This window comes from Schistocerca piceifrons, chromosome 3, assembly GCF_021461385.2.
Source record: "Schistocerca piceifrons isolate TAMUIC-IGC-003096 chromosome 3, iqSchPice1.1, whole genome shotgun sequence".
NCBI classification, from domain to species: domain Eukaryota; kingdom Metazoa; phylum Arthropoda; class Insecta; order Orthoptera; family Acrididae; genus Schistocerca; species Schistocerca piceifrons.
Genome location: NC_060140.1, coordinates 216,540,892 through 216,560,630, shown reverse-complemented (window position 1 = coordinate 216,560,630; position 19,739 = coordinate 216,540,892). Strand labels below are relative to the sequence as shown.

General features: G+C 45.7%; 1 protein-coding gene across 1 annotated transcript in view; it reads right to left on the bottom strand.

Annotated features, from left to right (window-relative positions):
* The window catches only part of LOC124787768 (dynein beta chain, ciliary-like), an 834,683-nt gene extending 815,383 nt beyond the window's left edge, over positions 1–19,300 (bottom strand). The window contains exon 1 of the mRNA XM_047254657.1: positions 19,278–19,300. The gene's annotated coding sequence lies outside the window, so the exon portion shown is untranslated. The remainder of the gene's footprint in view (positions 1–19,277) is intronic.
* Between the last annotated feature and the right edge of the window lie 439 nt (positions 19,301–19,739).

Genomic DNA, 19,739 nt, shown 5'->3' with positions numbered 1-19,739 from the left:
GCAAAGGTCCCGAGTTCGAGCCTCGGTCGGGCACACAGTTTTAATCTGCCAGGAAGTTTCAGGACTATTACTGATGAGCTCGTGCCACAACACATGGACTCTATTCCAGTTAAGTAAATACTTCTAAAAAAAATCAAATGGCTCTAAGCACTATGGGACGTAACATCCGAGGTCATGAGTCCCCTAGACTTAGAACTACGTGAATCTAACTAACCTAAAGACATCACACACATCTATGCCCGAGGCAGGGTTGGAACCTGCGACCATAGCAGCCGCATGGTTCTGGACTGAAGCGCCTGGAGCCGCTCGGCCACGACGGTCGGCAAAATACTTTTAGTTCATATAAATAAGGAACCGTATTAATCAACGTGTGCATTTGTATTGTAGAAAGAAGATACCGGCCACCCATAACAACATCCCCGCCCTTGCTTCCTTGCGGCACAAGACTCTACAAATAGCTCAAAGCTGTTAAAGTTTGCGTTTTAAAGCCCATATTTACCAGACTATTTTTGCTTCGAATGATCATTCCGGTTGTAGCCCACATATTGATCATTCCTCCTTGGACGCCTAATGTAGGATGAAAATAGTCATGTCAGAAAGCGCAGAACTGCAGCAGAAGTAGACCATAATTTATGCATGTTGGGAGAAGGGAAAGATGTCTTGGGAAATATCAGAGAAAAGATAAGTGATTTTCCTTAGGAGTGACACGGAATACAACTCGAACAATCGCTGTGCTATGCGCTTCCTTTGGGCACACTATAGTTGGTAGTAAGCAGCCTTCTGATGCCGTCGATACATTTATTGCAGACTTTCCAGTTGATACTGATTATATATAATCAGTGTCAACTCGTCGTGCTTATGTTGGAATTGTGCGGAACAACTGACGTGTTGAAACTCCTTGGCAGATTAAAACTGTGTGCCGGACCGACACTCCAACTCGGAACCTTTGCCTTTCGCAGGCAAGTGCTCTACCATCTGAGCTACCCAGGCACGACTCACGACCAGCCCTCACAGCTTTTCTTCCACTAATACCTCGTCTCCTACCTTCTTCTGCGAAAATTGCAGCATTAGCACTCCTGGAAGAAAGGATGTTGCGGCGAAATGGTTTTGCCACAGTCTGGGGGATTATTTTGGTATGGTAGGGCACTTGCCCGCGAAAGGCAAAGGCACTCGATTTCGAGTCTCGGTCGGGCACACAGTTTTAATCTGCCAGGAAGTTTCATATCAGCGCACACTCCACTACAGAGTGAAAATTTCATTCTGGAAACTGACGTGTCCTTCAAAGAATGTGTAAGGATGTCACTGGTTCTGTGACAAACGCTGGTTAATCTAAGGTGAAGATAAAGGTACTCCGGTTCCATGTTCACAACGAGCTGTATGTTGTAGTGCAATCAATCACAAACAAAACAAAGGGAACCAAATTACGCAGCGCTTTCGCTACGCTGCTTTGGTTTTGTCTCGTCCACAGTCTCGCCACGAGGGAGGTACGGCGGAAGCAGGAGGCAGCCCCGTCACAACTTAAATTACGGAAAAGAAAGCGAGGCTGCGTGCCCGCGGAAATCACGCGACAAGAAAACCTGCCTTCTGCCACGCACGCACACGCAGTTGCGCTCCGAACTCGAAAAAGAGCAACAAGAAAAGGGAATAACGGCCGTTCAATGAACCTTAACATGAGCAATGTGGGGTCATTGCCGTCATGATCTAAGAAGCCTGCTTAAAGCCATCTTGACTGTTAATCGACTGTGACTGTCTTACATATACGAAAAGATTTTTCAGAGGCTGCTACCAGTCACAAGATTTGTCGACTTACTTAAATTATTTAGTGAAGTAACATGTTTCGAAGTGCAAACATAATACTTAGGCCATAATGGCAATACAAAATCATTTAAAAAAGTATATATACATTTTAAAGCTGTTGCTTACAGTCTTCGCATGTTCTGTGACCATTCTGCGGAACCTAATATAAGGAAATTCTCACTTAGTTTGTTGATCTGCTGTTCACATAAAAATTTTTAAATAATCACTCACAGTGTTCATATTGAATGGCCGGCAGAAGACATTGCAAGGATCGACACATTGATAGTTAAACTGAATCAAGCTTTGTTTTGACGGCCTTCTTGTTTCATTGTGGATGTGATTGTGATGGCGTGTTGTAAACATCCTTCGTAAGTATCCTTAACTATTATAGATCCAAGGAACCACAAGAACTGAGTTATCTCATCACAACACAAGATAGAGTGATTCACATAAGATATGTGAAAAGATCAACAAAATAAGTGAATATTCCTTCAAATTAGGATACTAATTCTCTTTCCCCACAGAATGTTCACAGCGCGTGCCAAGACTGTAAAGAACTATTTTAGCAGCTAAGTGAACTTTTCTTAAATGTTTCTCTGCACTGCCATTTTTGCCTGAAGATAAAATTTGTACCTCAAAACATTTTGCTTCACTGAATTATTTAAGAGAACCAACAGATTTTATGACTGTTAGCCGTCTTTGTGAAACCGCCGGCCGGTGTGGCCGAGCGGGTTTAGGCGCTTCAGTCTGGAACCGCGCGACCGCTACGGTCGCAGGTTCGAATCCTGCCTCGGGCATGGATGTATGTGATGTCCTTAGGTTAGTTAGGTTTAAGTAGTTCTAAGTTCTATGGGACTGATGACCTCAGATGTTAAGTCCCATAGTGCTCAGAGCCATTTGAACCATTTTGTGAAACCTTTTCGTAAGAATCTTGTAAATACGAATTTGTACAGTTGACTTCTTGTAACATAGAAGTAATCAAACATATTTTAGACAGTTATCTTCAACAGACATTAAAAGCAGCGCCTCATTGATGTGGGCATCCTACTTTATTTCACGTCATCTGTTCCATTTTGTTGTAGTTGCAGCTGTTCATTCCAATGATAACTCTTGCAAATATGGATATCCTTGTCATGCTTCTTCATTTTTCCCCAGGATTTTACCTTTCTAAGATGTTTCCGTGAAAGTATTATTTCGAATTATGCGTACACTTCCTTGTAACATGTTAGCAGTGTCCTTTACTCTTTATTTTTTTCTTTTAGTATTTATTATATTTCTTTCCAGCCCATGATGTTTTTGTGGCTCTTCTCCATATCTACATATCTATTGCTTTCTATAATTTTCTCTTCTTGTTTCCCCAGTGTCCATTCTTCACAGTCATAGCTCCAAATACTTTTCTTGATGAATTTATTTCTTATTTCTGCACGATCCGGTCATATCAATGTGACCCTCACCTATCCACGTCAACATGCAATAACCACTCACTGACGGCAGGTGGAAGCACTAACAGTTGAGGGTATATAAAGCGTCTCGAGGAGACTGCGAAAACAGTGCACTCGTTGCATAATACGGAAACAGAGCAATGTATCCGACTTCCAGAAGGGCATAGTCTTCGATTTCGGGGCAAGGGTGGAAACATTTCCGAAACGGCGAAGTTTGTAAACTGTTGGCGTGCCGTCGCGGTTAAAGTATAGCGTGCATGGCAAAATGGCATTAACCAAAATCAGTGCCGAGGCAACTGTGGTGCATCATGGCCATAGATGACAGGGGTGAACAACGGTTCGGAGATGTGTACGGGAGAATAGATGTGCAACTGTTGAGCAACTGACCGCGCAGATGAATCAAGGAGATACCAGCACTGTATCGTCGACGAGCAATTCTTTCCCTAGACTTCGCCGGTGCTTGCGATAGGGTCTCCCATCCCTATCTGTTGGCCGTCATGTCGCGGATGGGTTTTGGGGAGCGCTTCTTAATGGTCATCAGGCACTTCTTGAATGGAGCAAATTCCACGATCGATGTGAATGGCTGCAGGTCACGACCAATTCCGATCCGACGGTCGGTTCGTCAGGGGTGTCCCCTGTTCATGTATTTGTTTGCTCTGGCACTGGACCCAATGTTGCGTGAAATAGGACGAATGGTCGATGGTGTCGCCTTCCCGGGCGTCACCTTTCGCAGTGCAACCTACGCAGATGACGCTGGTGTGTTTGTGGCGCACACTCGCGACATCGACTCGGTCCGGCGAGTCCTCAACCTTTATGAACGAGCCTCTGGTGCTGTGTTGAACTCCAACAAAACGGTGCTAATCCCGCTGGGGCCGCGGTCCCTGTCAGTCGAGCGACCGTGGTACCGCATTGTGGGGGAGCAACGTATCTTAGGCCTCGAAGTGACTGCCTGCCCGCAGCGCATGATAACACTCACGTGGAGGCGCATTCTCACCCGCGTCAGAGGGCTTTGCGTTAGTCCCGCTGATCGGCGACTCGACCTCCATCAAAGAATCTCCCTGATCAATACTTTCATCTTGTCTAGGGCACGGTACGTAGCGCAACTTCTTACATTACCGAAACTAACAGGAAGAGCCATCTCTCAAGCGGTATATTGGCTCTTGTGGCGGCATGCCATATTCAAAGTCGATGCACAGACCTGTACGCTGCCTAAAGTCGACGGTGGTCCTTGGCTCATAGATCTTCCCCGCAAGTGTGCGGCTCTCCTGATACACCGTACCGCCACTTTGCGCGACATTGACCCGGGAGGGAGGACGGCGGTGCTTTTCGGCCGTTACCGCCCACGCTCGGCGCGTGCACCGGTGTGTTTGACACACATTCCGTTCCGGATGGCGACAATCAGGGACTACTACCTCCATAGAAGTTACGTCCTAACGGTGGCCACCGACAAGGCACGCACGTCGAAGCGCCTTTACCAGGCACTTCGCGGCCAGCCCACGCCTCATAAATTGGAAGACAGACGACCGTCGGTCGTCTGGCGCCAAGCTTGGGCCAATATCAACCATCCGGCCCTTCCCACGGAAGTTTCAGAGCTGTGGTACCGCGTGGTCAATAACCTAATACCCACAAACCACCGCCTGGCGGCCATCCGCCTGCGGCCCTCGGCTGCTTGCGGCCGATGTGGACACCAGAGCATCGTCTCTTATGCCCTCACGTCACGGAAGTGCGGGACCTTGCGCGTGTGCTGCTGGCGCTGATCAGTAGGACTACACCGGACAATGTGTCAATCGACTGGTTTCCCACCCCTGACATTCAGACCAACCCCCGAACACGACGTGGCGCAATGGTGTGGCTCTTAGGCCACACCGTTTTCACGATTTATGACCTTCGCCTAACTGATGCTGTCTCTTTCGTGGACTACCTTTAGAGGCAGCATCGTCTGGCGGAAACCGACCGGCAATATACCACTCCCTTTGCGAAGATTCTTAAAGTGGCAATGGTTCATGGCTATCAAAAGGTTTTCCGGGTACGAGGATTGTATGAGAGTGGCCCAGGATCTCTGTAACTCGGACGTTCGATCTACACTTGATTTGACTTTGCCCTTGATATGACTTTGGCGTCACTGGAGTCTATTCTCTTATGATATTGGTAATGCGAAAATTGTGTGAAAATTCTCGGAAAATTGGAAAACCCGTAATTTATCTTAGAGGCTTATAATTTAGTTTATTCTTGTAGGCGATGGGATTATCTCGCCAGTTTCTTTCCATTTGAGTGAGCCGCCCTCCTGTGTTTTATTTTGTATTCCTTTCTGTCTTTATTTAATTTTTCCCCCTTAGTCCCTAAATTCTTCTCTTGCTTCACACCTGCAGAGTGAGGTGTGACCGGCCGGAGTGGCCGAGCGGTTCTGGGCGCTACAGTCTGGAACCGCGCGACCGCTACGGTCGCAGGTTCGAATCCTGCCTCGGGCATGGATGTTTGTGACGTCCTTAGGTTAGTTAGGTTAAAGTAGTTCTACGTTCTAGGGGACTGATGACCTCAGAAGTTAAGTCCCATAGTGCTCAGAGCCATTTGAACCATTTGAAGGGAGGTGTGAAACTTCCTGGCAGATTAAAACTGTGTGCCCGACCGAGACTCGAACTCGGGACCTTTGCCTTTCGCGGGCAAGTGCTCTACCAACTGAGCTACCGAAGCACGACTCACGTCCGGTACTCACAGCTTTACTTCTGCCAGTACCTCGTCTCCTACCTTCCGAGTCTCGGTCGGGCACACAGTTTTAATCTGCCAGGAAGTTTCATATCAGCGCACACTCCGCTGCAGAGTGAAAATCTCATTCTGAAGGGAGGTGTGTTTGCCAATGTGTGTGTCGTCGCCCCCATGAGGCATAGCAGAGTGTGCCTACTCTTTTCCTGTCGTTTTTGGCAATAAGTCTTGCCACTGGAAGCACCAAAATTTCACGTGCTGCGTCGACACTAGTGGATGGCGGCATTTTTGAAGTGGAAACGGTAGGGCTGTAAGGGAGGTAGGAGGCCCAAAAAAAAACAAGAAAAAAAACGTTCAGGGAACGTTCCTGCGTGTTGGTCTGTACGGGAGGTGCCTAGTTGCAACTGATCTGACTGCTTTTCGTCGAGAACGAAGGTTGAAATTTGCACTCCTACTCCGCAACTGGACGTCCACAGAATGGCGACAAATGGCCTTTTCAGATGAATCACGTTTTGTGACACGTCGGTCAGATGGCCGTTGGCTTGTGCGGCATGAAACGTCTGAAAGCAAAGTGTCTTCAACAATCGTCGGAAGGGTCGAGGTCGCAGGATGGAGCGTTGTGGTGTGGGGGATGTTTTCGTAGTATTCTTTAGCTGATCTCGTCATTCTGGAAAGCACCGTGGATCAAAACAAGAATGCATCTATCCTTGGGGGGTATCTCCACCCCTACATGCAGTTTTTGTGCTCAGCACGATGATGGCATCTACCAGCAGGACAACGCAACGTGCCACACAGCTCGCATTTTACGTGCGTGGTTCTAAGAGCACCACGATGAGTTACCGTACTCTTCTGACCACTAAACTCTTCGAACTAAACCCAGTCCAGAATCTGTGGACCATGGTTCATCAACTTAGAAAACCAGCTCATTTGGCCACACGGCAGTGGATTCGGCACGGCACCACATTCCTGTCGGTACCTTCCAGAACTCATTCACCCTCTCCCTGCACGTCTTGTAGCGGTCCGCGCTGCAAAACGTGGTTATTCATGCTTTTGGCAGGTGGTCGCATTAAGATGACTGGACTGTGGTTGTTTGTAAATAAATTACTCTTATTTCTGAAGTATTGGTTTATTATTCCAATTTTTCTTATAATATTCATCATATTTCTGTTGCACCTGTTTCGGGCCGGGGTGGCCGAGCGGTTCTAGACGCTACAGTCTGGAACCGCGCGGCCGCTACGGTCGCAGGTTCGAATTCTGCCTCGGGCGTGGATGTGTGTGATGTCCTTAGGTCAGTTAGGTTTAAGTAGTTCTAAGGGACTGATGAACTTAGAAGTTAACTGCCATAGTGCTCAGAGCCATTTGAATTTGAATTTTGTTGTTCCTGTTACTGTATTTCATTAGTAACGAAATTCATTTACTATCATTAATATTTTGCTTACTGTCTTAATGCTTGTGTTTACTTGTCTGTCCCATTTTCCTATCACCATTAATTTAGCTGCGTTAGTGTTGTCCAAGACACGAGATAAAATTTTCAACATACAATTCCCGTGCTTTTCAGAAGTTGCTAAGACTGCTATATCAGCAGCAAGCCGAGTACAATGTGTTCGTTTACCGTTGATTTCGATCCCTTTTGTGCCGTTCTCCATTTTTGTGCTGCACTTTTTATAAATAAATTAAATAAATATGGAGAGAGGAGACAGCGTTTTCCGACACCTATTCTTATCCAGCCTTTCTCTCTTAATCCCACTTGAAACTTTCTTTCGTCCGTGCCGCGGAGCTTACATGATGTTGGACCACGTCACACTCCCAGCTCCGATCAGAATCCTCGGACTCCTGGCAACATGCAGCGCGCGAGAGACAAAAAATCAAATGGCTCTGAGCACTATGGGACTTAACATCTGAGGTCATCAGTCCTCTAGACTGAGAACTACTTAAACCTAACTAACCTAAGGACATCACACACATCCATGCCCGACGCAGGATTCGAACCTGCGACCGTAGCAGCAGCGCGGTTCTGTACTGAAGCGCCTAGAACCGCTCGGTCACATCGTCCGGCTGCGTGATAGAAAAATTACGGGACTTATTTCTCCGCAGATATAATCGGACACGTTTACTGGCGCTCCCTGATTAATCCTCTGCACTGCTACATATATAAAATCAGTTAGAGAGGCTCACTTTGATCCTCGAGTCAGGGCTAAACTTTTCTCAATTCCAATAATTAAATGCCCTGTAACCATCTAACTGCTTTCAGTAAGCTTCCGAGATCTGGTCGCTGGTTCATTACTAGCCGTTCGATGCACCGCTTCCAGTTAGTTACTAGCAGCAGCTCCCTCCAGTAATCACAACAAACCAGGAATATAGTTCAAAGTTCTTAAAAGTCGCACAAATGCACTACACTCGAATTGGCACGGAAACGAATGAAATGAATTGATATCAATCAATTCTAGCCAATTCCATCACCTCCAGCGAGCTGATGGCTCGACGCTCTGCTCTGAGACCTCTTTCCACCGAAAATGTTCACGCACGCTAATCCCCAGTGCTCACCAAGAGGAGCAGAGAAGTTTCGAAGCACAATGGGACGCTGGCGATCGAGAACACACTTTCGAATGCTTTGTAGGCTTTTCGTGCCGGAAAAGTAACCTCATTGATCACAAAGAATGACTAATTGGAGACATGCGGAACGACGGCATCTTCAAAATACAAACTCCGCCCCAGAAGGGCAACTATTCGGCACGAGGGCTGCCTGTCGACTCTTCGATTTCGCGAGCTGCCAGAATTTTCTACATTATTTAACATTGAGGTATTCCAGCCAACCAGAGTCAGGTGCAGAATCTAGGCAATCTCACTGGCCATTTCCTGCTCCTGCTTACATGCCTTCTGGCATGACTTTAAGGAGATTTTCTACCATGGATGCTGCAAACACCGGCTGTCATGAGGAAACTAATTGCCTTGTAAGCTAGCCATGTGGACCGATCACAACTCATTTATGAGGATCAGGGAAAGACCAGTCCTTCAGCTCCAGGGCGAAGAAAGACTCCTTACCCGGAAGACCAGTAAATGAGATGTTACACATTGACGTCTGTTTCTGTACTCTCGATTTTGTATAGACTGAGTTTTCAGGATTCCATACCTCAGTCGGTAAAAACGGAACCCTCATGCGAATACTTTGTTGTCCGTGTATCTGTCTATCTGCCCAACTGTTAAGACCCCTTTTCTCAGGAACGTTGAAATTTCTCACTTACTGAAGTCTACGGCAGGATTTCACAGCGACTGTACTCCGCGAGCAGATGATGAGCCCAGGTCTACGAGAAGCGAGTGCTGTACACCCTCCTTCATCACAGGGAATAGGATGGGGAGCCGTGTGGGGACTTGTATAAACGGGGAAACTGATCTTGAGGGAGATTCTTGGCGAAATCTATATTGTCTTAAAATTCCCTGTCGCTTTACAGATCAGTTACTTCAAGCTGCAGATTAGCACCATTTGGGTACTGTAAGCTTTTTCATTTTCCCATTCAGTTGCCCTACGGATCCTCATTTTCTCCCTAGACAACAGGCGCTCCGTCAGTAGATGCGTAAACTAATAAATTCTATTACAAACATTTTCTACGCTTTCTTCAAAGCTTCTAAGAATGCTGTATGTCACACCCGGCTGTGTGCCTGTAATATCGACACTACCAAAGAGCGCTAAAGCAAACAGAGTACAGCAAACTCTTTTTAAAGGTTTTGCGAGCTGGCTGTGGGACACATCATGAGTGCTGTGCGAGATACACGACTGTCATGTTTGACAGTGGCACCACTGGAAACTGTTCTACCCGAAGTGGACATAAATCTTCAGCTCACAACTACCAAGTATTCTTTTATTAAATCAGCATCTGTCAAGGGACACAAATACTTTACTTAAAGTAATGCAGTTTCGTAGCTCATCCGTCCGGCACACCCACTTCGTTTCTTCCATTTCTTCTTGCTCTTCAGGGAGCTTCCTTTCAAGCAAAAACTTCTTATAGACGCCCAGGTCCTTCACATCTTCCTTTCCGGCATTTTTTGACGTGGTAACACAGGTAGTACTTTTTATATTGAACTTCCTGAAATTATTCGCCGTCTTCCGATGCACTAGGTAGCTCTATGATTTTCAAATCAGTTCCAAATAATAACTGAAAATAGCTGTGAATCGGTGCGCCGTCGGATTCGGAACTGCCTTTATAACTAAGCTGTGCTGTGCTGTGCAGCATATTTTGTCGTCGTTTTCTGTATCAGTCAGTGCCCAACGTTCCAACGATGGAGTATATGCTAGAAAAACGATTCCAGAATCCCACAGCGCTGACTAATGGTTTGCAGCGTTCAATAGCGCGATTATTGGTAACATTACTAGAACATCCCAAGAAGCGTGTTATTAAAATCTTTAAAATTCAGAAATTCGTACTAAACAAGCGTTCGATAAAAGCTCATTCACTGACTCCAAATCACTCTCAAATCCATCTTGCACTGTTTATTGATTTGCTGGCAGTGAATTTTGACCTCTTTCGCCGGCCGCTGTGACCGAGCGGTTCTAGGCGCTTCAGTCCGAACCGTGCTGCTGCTACGGTCGCAGGTTCGAATCCTGCCTCGGGCATGGATGTGTGTGATGTCCTTAGGTTAGTTCGTTTTAAGTAGTTCTATGTTCTAGCGGACTGATGACCTAAGCAGTTAAGCCCATAGTGCTCAGAGCCATTTGAACCATTTTTTTGACTTCTTTCCTGCGCATTATAACTGGTAGTGCTACATCTGCTATTACATATTATTAAGTGGCTGCCCATGTATTGCACTTAACAAATTAAAGATACTATCCACCTATGTTATGAGCTATGTTATGTTACTGTGGTAATATATTAGTGTGTTAATATATTTATAACTGTTGAAAATACTCCATAAACTAATATTTTTATTCACGATTGGGCCATACAGGACCATGCGATGTAGAACATGGGCATTTTCAGCGCTTTATTTCAACTTTCCTTTGTGCCTACGTCACTTTCATACCTTCAGAATGTGCTGTTTTCTGCTCACCAGACCAATTTATTCCGGTTTTCTTGGGTTTTTCTGCCAGGCAAAATACGTCGTGAATCTTCTGCCTAACTATTCTCCTGACTTGTATGTCCAGTTACACCTGCATCTTTCAGTTCTTCTTTTAATGAACCGGTCCGTTTTATTGTTTCAACTTTGGCATTATTGCGAGTTTCGTTGAATTCCACAACCTGTCTAGTTACTCTGGTTGGCTTCATTCTCTTTATGTGCCCATAGAATTTTAGCCGGAATTTGTCACATCTGAATACATCTTGGTATAGTTTTCAGATTCATTTGCCCTTGTATGTATTGTATTGTATGTTAACCGGGGACCTAGAAACGACGGGGAGTCTCCGTCCTCGCCATAGCCGCAATGGTCCACAAACCTACGACGACTACCACAGTCCACCCCTCCGCCACCCCACACCGAACCACTCTTTCAGGGATATTGTGCGGTCCGGCCCCCGGTGGACCCCCCCCCCCCCCCCCCCTCCAGGGAACATCAGACAAGTGTAACCCCTACGTTTGCGTAGTAGAGAAATGGTGGTGTACGCGTACTTGAAGAACTTGTCTGCGCAGCAATCGTCGACATAGTGTAGCTGAGGTGGAATAAGGAGAACCAGCCCGCATTCGCCGAGGCAGATGGAAAAGCGCCTAAAAACCATCCACAGATTGGCTGGCTCGCCGTATCTCGACACAAGTCCGCCGGGCAGATTCGTGCCGGGGACCAGGCGCTCCTTCCCAGTCCGTCTGTACTTTCCTTCTTCAATATAATTTAGATCTAAAATTTACATCACTTATCATCTCTCTTTCTGATTTCTTCAGTGTCTATCTTCCCGTATAAAATGAGTGTCTGAGCCCTATAAAGACACAGGTTTGATAACACGTTGTAGTGCCTCAGATGGTGTATTCTGAGAGGCGTTTTTTGTTATAAATGTCACTTGTAAGCCTTGCAGCTGCTTCCATTTTGTTACAACGAATTTCGTAACCAGTTTTTTCCTGGCTCTGAGCGAGGTGGCGCAGTGCTTAGCACACTGGACTCGCATTCGGGAGGACGACGGTTCAAACCCGCGTCCGGCCATCCTGATTTATGTTTTCCATGATTTCCCTAAAATCGCTCCAGGTAAATGCCGAAATGGTTCCTTTGAAAGGGCACGGCCGACTTCCTTCCCCGTTCCTCCCTAATCTGTTGGGACCGATGACCTCGCTGCTTGGTTCCCATCCCCAAATCAACCAGCCAACTCTTTTCCGGGTTAGTTTCTTTCTAAAAATCTGAACTGCGGAACTCCCTCGATTTTCCCATATTTAGTTGTCAAAACTTTAGTGCAAAGCTACTGCTGTATGTGTATTTTGTTTTTTCAGACGATATTTGGCGCCCCGTTCTATCTGTTGTTTCTTTAAGAATTTCTACTTGTTTTTGCGCTGATTGAATGTCCTCACATCGAATCGCTAGGTCATCTGCAAAAAATACTGGTTCTTCCTATTTTGACTTGGTGATCAATTTTAAGCTCTGAATTTAGTTTCCGCAACTCTTTGTTTACTCTTTCTGAAACAAGAATTAAAATTGATGGAGAGATCCCGTCACCTTATTTCACCTCTTTTTTAATTTCAAAATGCTCGGAAATTTCTCCCCTGAATTATACCTTAGATTTTGAACCATTTAGTGCTTCACTAACAACCGCAGTGGATTTGGTGACCAGACAGCATTCTTTCAGAATTTTGAAAAGAGACTTACGGTCCACTAAGTCTTAGGCGTTTTTAAAATCTATGAAGGTGCAAACTACTTTCTACCCGAAAATTTTAAATTTAGTTTCTGAACTAAAATTTGTTCTCGGCAAGACCTATTTGTTTTGAAATGTGCTTCATACTTGCCAGTTTTGTGTTCAATTTCTTGTTGTGGACGGTCCATGAGACATTGAGATAGAATTTTGTGTGGGACAGGAAGAAGGTAAATCTTTCTATAATTCTTAACATGTATTAATATAATTCAGCTGTCCATTTCCAGTCATACATTTTAACCACACTGGAGTCCGCTCCCCGTAGCTGAGTGATCAACGCGAGAGAATGTCAGTCCTAAGGGCACGGGTTCGATTCCCGGCTGGGTCGGAGATTTTCCCCGCCCAGGGACTGGGTGTTGTGTTGTCCTTATCATCATTTCATCCCCATCGACGTGCAAGTCGCCGAAGTGGCGTCAAATCGAAAGGCTTGCACCCGGCGAACGGTCTACCCGACGGGAGGCCCTAGTCACACGACATTTATTTTACCACATTGCAAATATTTTACCATTTATTTTCTACTGTGCGCAGTGCACAGTGCTGTAAAATGTGTCCATTTCCTCCAGCATTTAGCGTTCCCTTAAGCACAGTAAGAGAGCTACACCAGACCGAGAGAAGCACAGACATACCGAAACACCTTCTCCTCTGTATTTCACTGCTGGCACTACGCGTGATGGCAGGTACCGTTCTCCAGGCATTCGCCAAACCCAAACCCTTCCATCGGATTGCCGCACGGTACAGCTTCATTCATCAGTCCAAATCACTCGTTTCCAGTCATCCATTGTCGAGAGGCGTCGCTCTTTGCACCACCTCATGCGTCGGTTAGGAGAGACTATATGAATGTGTGGCTTACGAGAAGGTGTACCCCATCCTTTTTTAAGTCACTAAGCAGTCACTGTGCTAGCTAGACTGCTCGTAACACTTTGGGACTGGCGAGTCAGTCCTTCCGCTGATCTGATGCAATTTTTACGATGCGATATATATATGAACTGGGCCGACTAGTACTGCGTAAAAATCGCTTATATATATATATATATATATATATATATATATATATATATATATATATATATCACGGTACTTTTTGCACCTGTCTGAGGGTTGGTGCATTACTCTGTGTTGTATGTTGTCTGTTGGACGTTTGTTTATTGCGTATTACAGGCTTCTTAGGTGTTGTGAAGGTATTTCCACAGAAATAAGGTTGTCTGCGGTAACACACCGAATAAATCGTAGTTACATTATTACTCTGTAACGAGCCGCCAGAGACTATGGGTCCTTTACACCAAAACACTCGGAAGGTATCCCTGAACAAGTACATTACATGTGTGTTTCAGTAGTTCTGGAACTACTGCACCACTTTCAACTACATTTGGTACGTGGATGATATACTACCAGAATACAGTAATCGTTGGGGTAAGACACCTCTGGTATCCCTATTTTCTAGATTGTGAGTGGGGGAATGGTTACAAAATGGCTCTGAGCACTATTGAGACTTAACTTCTGAGGTCATCAGCCCCCTAGAACTTAGAACTACTTAAACCTAACTAACCTAATGACGTCACAAACATCCATGCCCGAGGCAGGATTCGAACCTGCGACCATAGCGGTCGCGCGGCTCCAGACTGTGGCGCCTAGAATGGTTACATGTAGGGGTAACTATGGACCACTGGAGTTTTTCCTTTTTTTTCTTTATTGGATTTTAATTCCCCCCCAGAGGGGAGGGGGCTGGCAGCAGCGCCTACTGAAAAGTTAAAAAACAAAAAAACATAGTGATAATATAATCAAACAAGAAAAACAGGTGATAAAACAGTGACATTGTAAAGAAATGTAAAATGGCGGAAAGTTGTGGAATTTAAAATATAAAAACACTGCAGTGACGATGCGGATGAAGATACACAAGAAGGAGAAAGGAACAATTAATAAACATGCTGACAATCTGGTTTCTGATTGCACGAGATAAAAAATACAACTAGTGACAGTATGGTGGCTGTTCGCAGCACTGACAGGAGACACACAACACTGATCACTCACTTATAACAGCACTATACAGATTTGGGGGGACGTGGACCTAGGAGAGGGAAAAGAAGAGAAAAAAAATGGGAGCCGATGGAGGGAGGGCACATAGAAAAGGGGGGGCTGGGCAGATGCGAGAAGGAGTGAGAAAGGCAGGGGAGGGGATAGCAAAAGGGACTCATGGGAGAGAAGGGTAGGTGGGGAAAAAACAGGATGGAAGAGGCAGGGAAGAGGGAGCCCAGGGAAAGGACAGAGGAAGGGAGGGGGAGGTGAGGATCAGAGTTGATAGAAGGGATAAATGGAGGGAGAGAGGGCATCATCCGGGAGGGGGAGTCGACGGAAGCCACCTTGGGAAGGGAGATGAGTGTAGAGGTGAAGGGTAGGGGGGGTACAATGGTGAAGGCGCGGCAGAGGGCGGGGGTTGGAGAGGAGAGGAGCAACCAGAGGATGAGGAGGATCAAGGCAGTGGGAGGTAAAGGGGACACAGGTATGTTTGAGAAAAAGGAGCAAATGGGGGAAAGGAGTCAGGTTGTAGAGGATCCGCATGCGTGGCAAGAGGCATATGTAGAAAGCGAGGCGGAGTGCATGGCGCTCGATGATCTGAAGGGACTTACAGAATTTTGGGGGGGGGGCTGATATCCAGGTGGGACTGGCATAACAGAGAACGAGATGGATTAAGGATTTGTAGGTGTGGATGATGGTAGAGGGGTTCAACCCCCATGTCCCACCAGAGAGGAGTTTGAGGAGTTGGAGGCGGTTGTGGGCTTTGGATTGGATAGAGCAAAGATGAGGGATCCAGGTGAGGTGAGGGTCAATGGTGAGGCCAAGGTGGGTGAGGGTGGTGGAGAGGCGCACAGGACGCGAGCAGATGGTAAGGGAAAAGTCAAGGATCTGGAAGGAGAAAGTGGTACGACCTAAGATGATTGCCAGGGTCTTGGAAGGATTGATTTTCAGGAGCCACTGTTACACCATGCGCAAAAAGGTCAAGGTGATTCTGGAGGGAGTTGTTCCAACCGAACTTCATACTTATACGATTTACTATGCCAAAAGTATTATTAAGGGACTAAGAAACCCCTAGCACTTCAAGGTATAGGGGTATTGGTAGTGGAGGAGAAAAGAAGGTACTGACTAGTATGCATAAGTCTGAAACAAATAAAAAAATTTCTACCAAACACAGGATGAATATTAAAAAAACAAACAAACTGCAGGGACGGATTGGCGACTGCAAGTGGAGGAAAATGGGTCCTATGAATACATGCCTGGAAATGCATCGTTGGCACAGTAGATGGCGCTGAGGAATGACAGTTCACGTGACCATGTGCTGTGTGTGCAGGCTGTGTGACTGACGCAGCGTACTGTAAGCAGCAGAACTGTCCGCTCTTCATTTAGGGAACAAGTCAAGATGGTGTTTGTGTAGGCCAAACAGATGAAAGCAGTCAAGAGTCAGCACGGCAATACCAAAACAAATACCTTCACAGACACCAACCACATCACACAATATTTGAAGCACTTCTTGTGCGTCTGTGTGATATGTGTCCTTTCTGACAGACGGACGTGGAGGGAAGCGGCGGGCTGTATGTACACCAGATTTGCAGGTCCGAATTCTACAGGATATTGAGACGAACACCAGTACAAGCTCCAGGCAAGTGTCCCGACAGCATGATGTAAAGCAAAGCACGGTTATGTATATCCTGCATGACAACCGCTTGCATTGCATCCCCTGGAGGTCACTTTGAACATCTGTTGTGACGTGTATGCGATGCAACTCTGTAAAGTGTTCCTTGACGATTTGTTGTCGTTGCATGCACACCGTCCATTTCCTGGAACATGTTCATAGGACTTTTATTCCTCTACAGTCAGGAATTCGTCGATGCAGTTCATCGGTTTTATTAATCTTCACCCTGCATAGTACACGTATGGTTTGCTACCTATCAAAAAATAAATAAATAAATAAATGAAAATAAATACTCGAACAGAACGACACCACTTGTAGGGGTGGCATGCTGGTCTGAAATGAATGACATATAAAGATAATCCGAAAGACAACGATATTAATGTCGAATCCATAGTTGTAAAGATAGCTAAGCTGATCCGAAGATAGTAACGGTAGATGAGTGCGAGAACTACCTTACAATCAAACTTCCTGGCAGATTAAAACATAGTGCCGGACTAGGATTCGAACCTGGGACCTTTGCCTTTTGCAGGCAAATGAGCTATCCGAACACAGTCCCGGTTTCATGTACAGTTTTAATCTGACAGGAAGCTTTATATCAGCACAAACTCCGTTGCAGAGTAAACATTCGATCATCTTAGCATCTCATGCATCCACATTAGTGGTAAGAATAATGTACAGAAGAATGGAAAACAACAATGACGATCTCTTAGGTGACAGTCAGTCTGGCTTTACGCAAGGTAAAAATACCAAACAGGCATTTCTGAGGTGGCGCGCAATGGAAGTAAGAAAAAAGCGTACGATAATGTAAGACAGCGCAAGATGTTCGGAATTCTCAGGAAAATAAAGTGTAAACTATAGGGAAATGCAGGTAACATACAATACTCGTATGTATAAAAATCGAGAAGGAACAATAAGAATGGAAGTCGAAGTACGAAGTGCTCGGTTAAAAAGGCTGTCAGATAGAGATGCGCTGCTGTTCAATCCGTTCATCAAAGAAGCAGTCATCATAATGAACGAATGATTCAAGAGTGGAATGAAATGTCAAGGGGAAAAGATAAAGATTCGCTGATGACTTTGCAACTTTCAATGGAAATAAAGAAGAATTTCAGGACCTGTTGAATAGAATGAACAGTTTTCTGAGTACTCAAAGATTGGCGGTAAAACGCAGGAACACGAAAGTAATGAAGAGGTGCAGAAATGAGATTAGCTATGATCTTAACATCAAAATTGGTGACCACGAAGTAGACGAAGTAAAGAAATTCTGCTATCTCGGAAACAAAATAACATTTGACGGACGAAACAAGGATGACAAAAAGGAGACTAGCACTGGAAAAGAGAGCATTCCTGGCCAAAAGAAATTTGCTAGTCTGTTAGTATCAAACATCGGTCTTAATTAGAAGGAAGATATTTAGAAGACTGCACGTTTGAAACAGCGCGTTGTATGAAAGAGAATCATGGCCATTCGGAAACCTGGAAAAGAAGATAATCCGGAGAGTTTTAGATGTAACGCCACAGAAGCATGTTGAAAATTAAGTGGACTGATAGGATAAGGAATGAGGAAGTTCTCCGCAGAATCGACTAGGAAAGAAATGAAAGGAAAACGTTGACAAGAAAGAAGGTACAGGATGATAGGACATGTGGTAAGATATCAGGGAATAACTTCCATGGTACTAAAGGGAGCTGTAGGGGGTAAGATCTGTAGGGGAGACAGACATACAACAAATAATTGAGGACGTTGGTTGCAGGTGCTACTCTGAGATGAAGCGGTTGTCACAGGAGAGAAATTCGTGGCGGGCAGCAACAAATCAAACTTCCTGGCAGATTAAAACTGTGTGCCGGGCCGAGACTCGAACTCGGAACCTTTGCCTTTCGCGGGCAAGTGCTCTACCAACTGAGGTACCCAAGCACGACTCACGTCCTCACAGCTTTACTTCTGCCAGTATCTCGTCTCCTACCTTCCAAACTTTACAGAAGCTCTCCCGCGAAAGGCAAAGGTCTCGAGTTCGCGTCTCGGCCCGGCACACAGTTTTAATCCGCCAGGAAGTTCCACATCAGCGCACACTCCGCTGCAGAGTGAAAATCTCATTCTAGCAAAAAATCTGTCATACGACTGATGAAAAGGAAAGAAAAAAAGACACGCTGTCTGCTGATAGTCCTGATGACATGTAACAATGTAGTACATAACTCTGAAACGCTTGGAGTAATTTCAAATCGGTAGTCGTATACGTAATAATACATCAAGAAAAATAAACAACTGGTATCTTGGATAAACAGCGAATGTATACAGGGCAGTCAGAAACAGTCTGTAAAGCTTTTAAGGGTGTTGCAGGACAGGTCGTGATGAGAAATAGTTCTTAAGAAAAAAAATTCGATACTTTGCGCTGTTCTCGAGTTATTTAGCATTGAAGTTAGCCAATCAGGTCGTTGCGCGCGTAAATGCAAGCTCTTGCGTGCGTTAAAAATGCGGTAATGCACAGTCAGGATCCGTGTCACCACTTGTGAAATGCTCATTACCAGTTAAGATGTGCATTTTTCGGAAGTGATGAATTTAAGCTAGGTGAGTAAAAGCACGTTTCGCCACACCGCCTCTGGCAGGCTGCATGAATTGGCACGCGCTGCGGCCTGAATGGCTGACTTCAATGCTAAATAACTGCGGAAACGGTGCAAAATATCGAATTTTTTCCTTAACAATTGTATTTTCTCAGTACAGCCTCCCCTGCAGCAGACTTACAGGTTTTTCAGACTGTTCTGACCATCGTGTGTATATTTTGTAAGCAGTTGAGCAGGTATAGAGATGAGAAGCGTGCTGAGGTCGGCAGCTGCTGCGGTACTCACCGCTTCTGACGCCCCCTGCAGAGGACGCGCGGCAACTGGGCGCGCCTCCGCCTTCTTTGCAGGCAACCCGCGTGGCGTCGCTGCCCGATGGGTGGTGGGGGCTGCCGGGGAGGCCGCACCCGCACGCCACATCATGCACAAGGTCGCCACGTCCTCTGCGATTCTTATTCCCTCTTCCCAGGCCCGATTTACGATCTGGTCTTCCTAGTACAGAATGAGCACAGTGCAGTACGGGACGTCCATCACATAGTCTGCTGGACTATAAACCAAGTCTGTGAGGCAGTGTACGACTTTGTTCTGTTTTACATTTTTTTTTTACACTTATTACGTACATTGAAAACCTCCCTTCTGGGAACTACGAGGGTTGCGCTGTGGGGATGGAGAACCGAACGACTTCGTTTCATTCGCAGAAAACTTGGAAGGTGCAGCATATCGACCAAAGAGACTACTTATGCCCTGTTC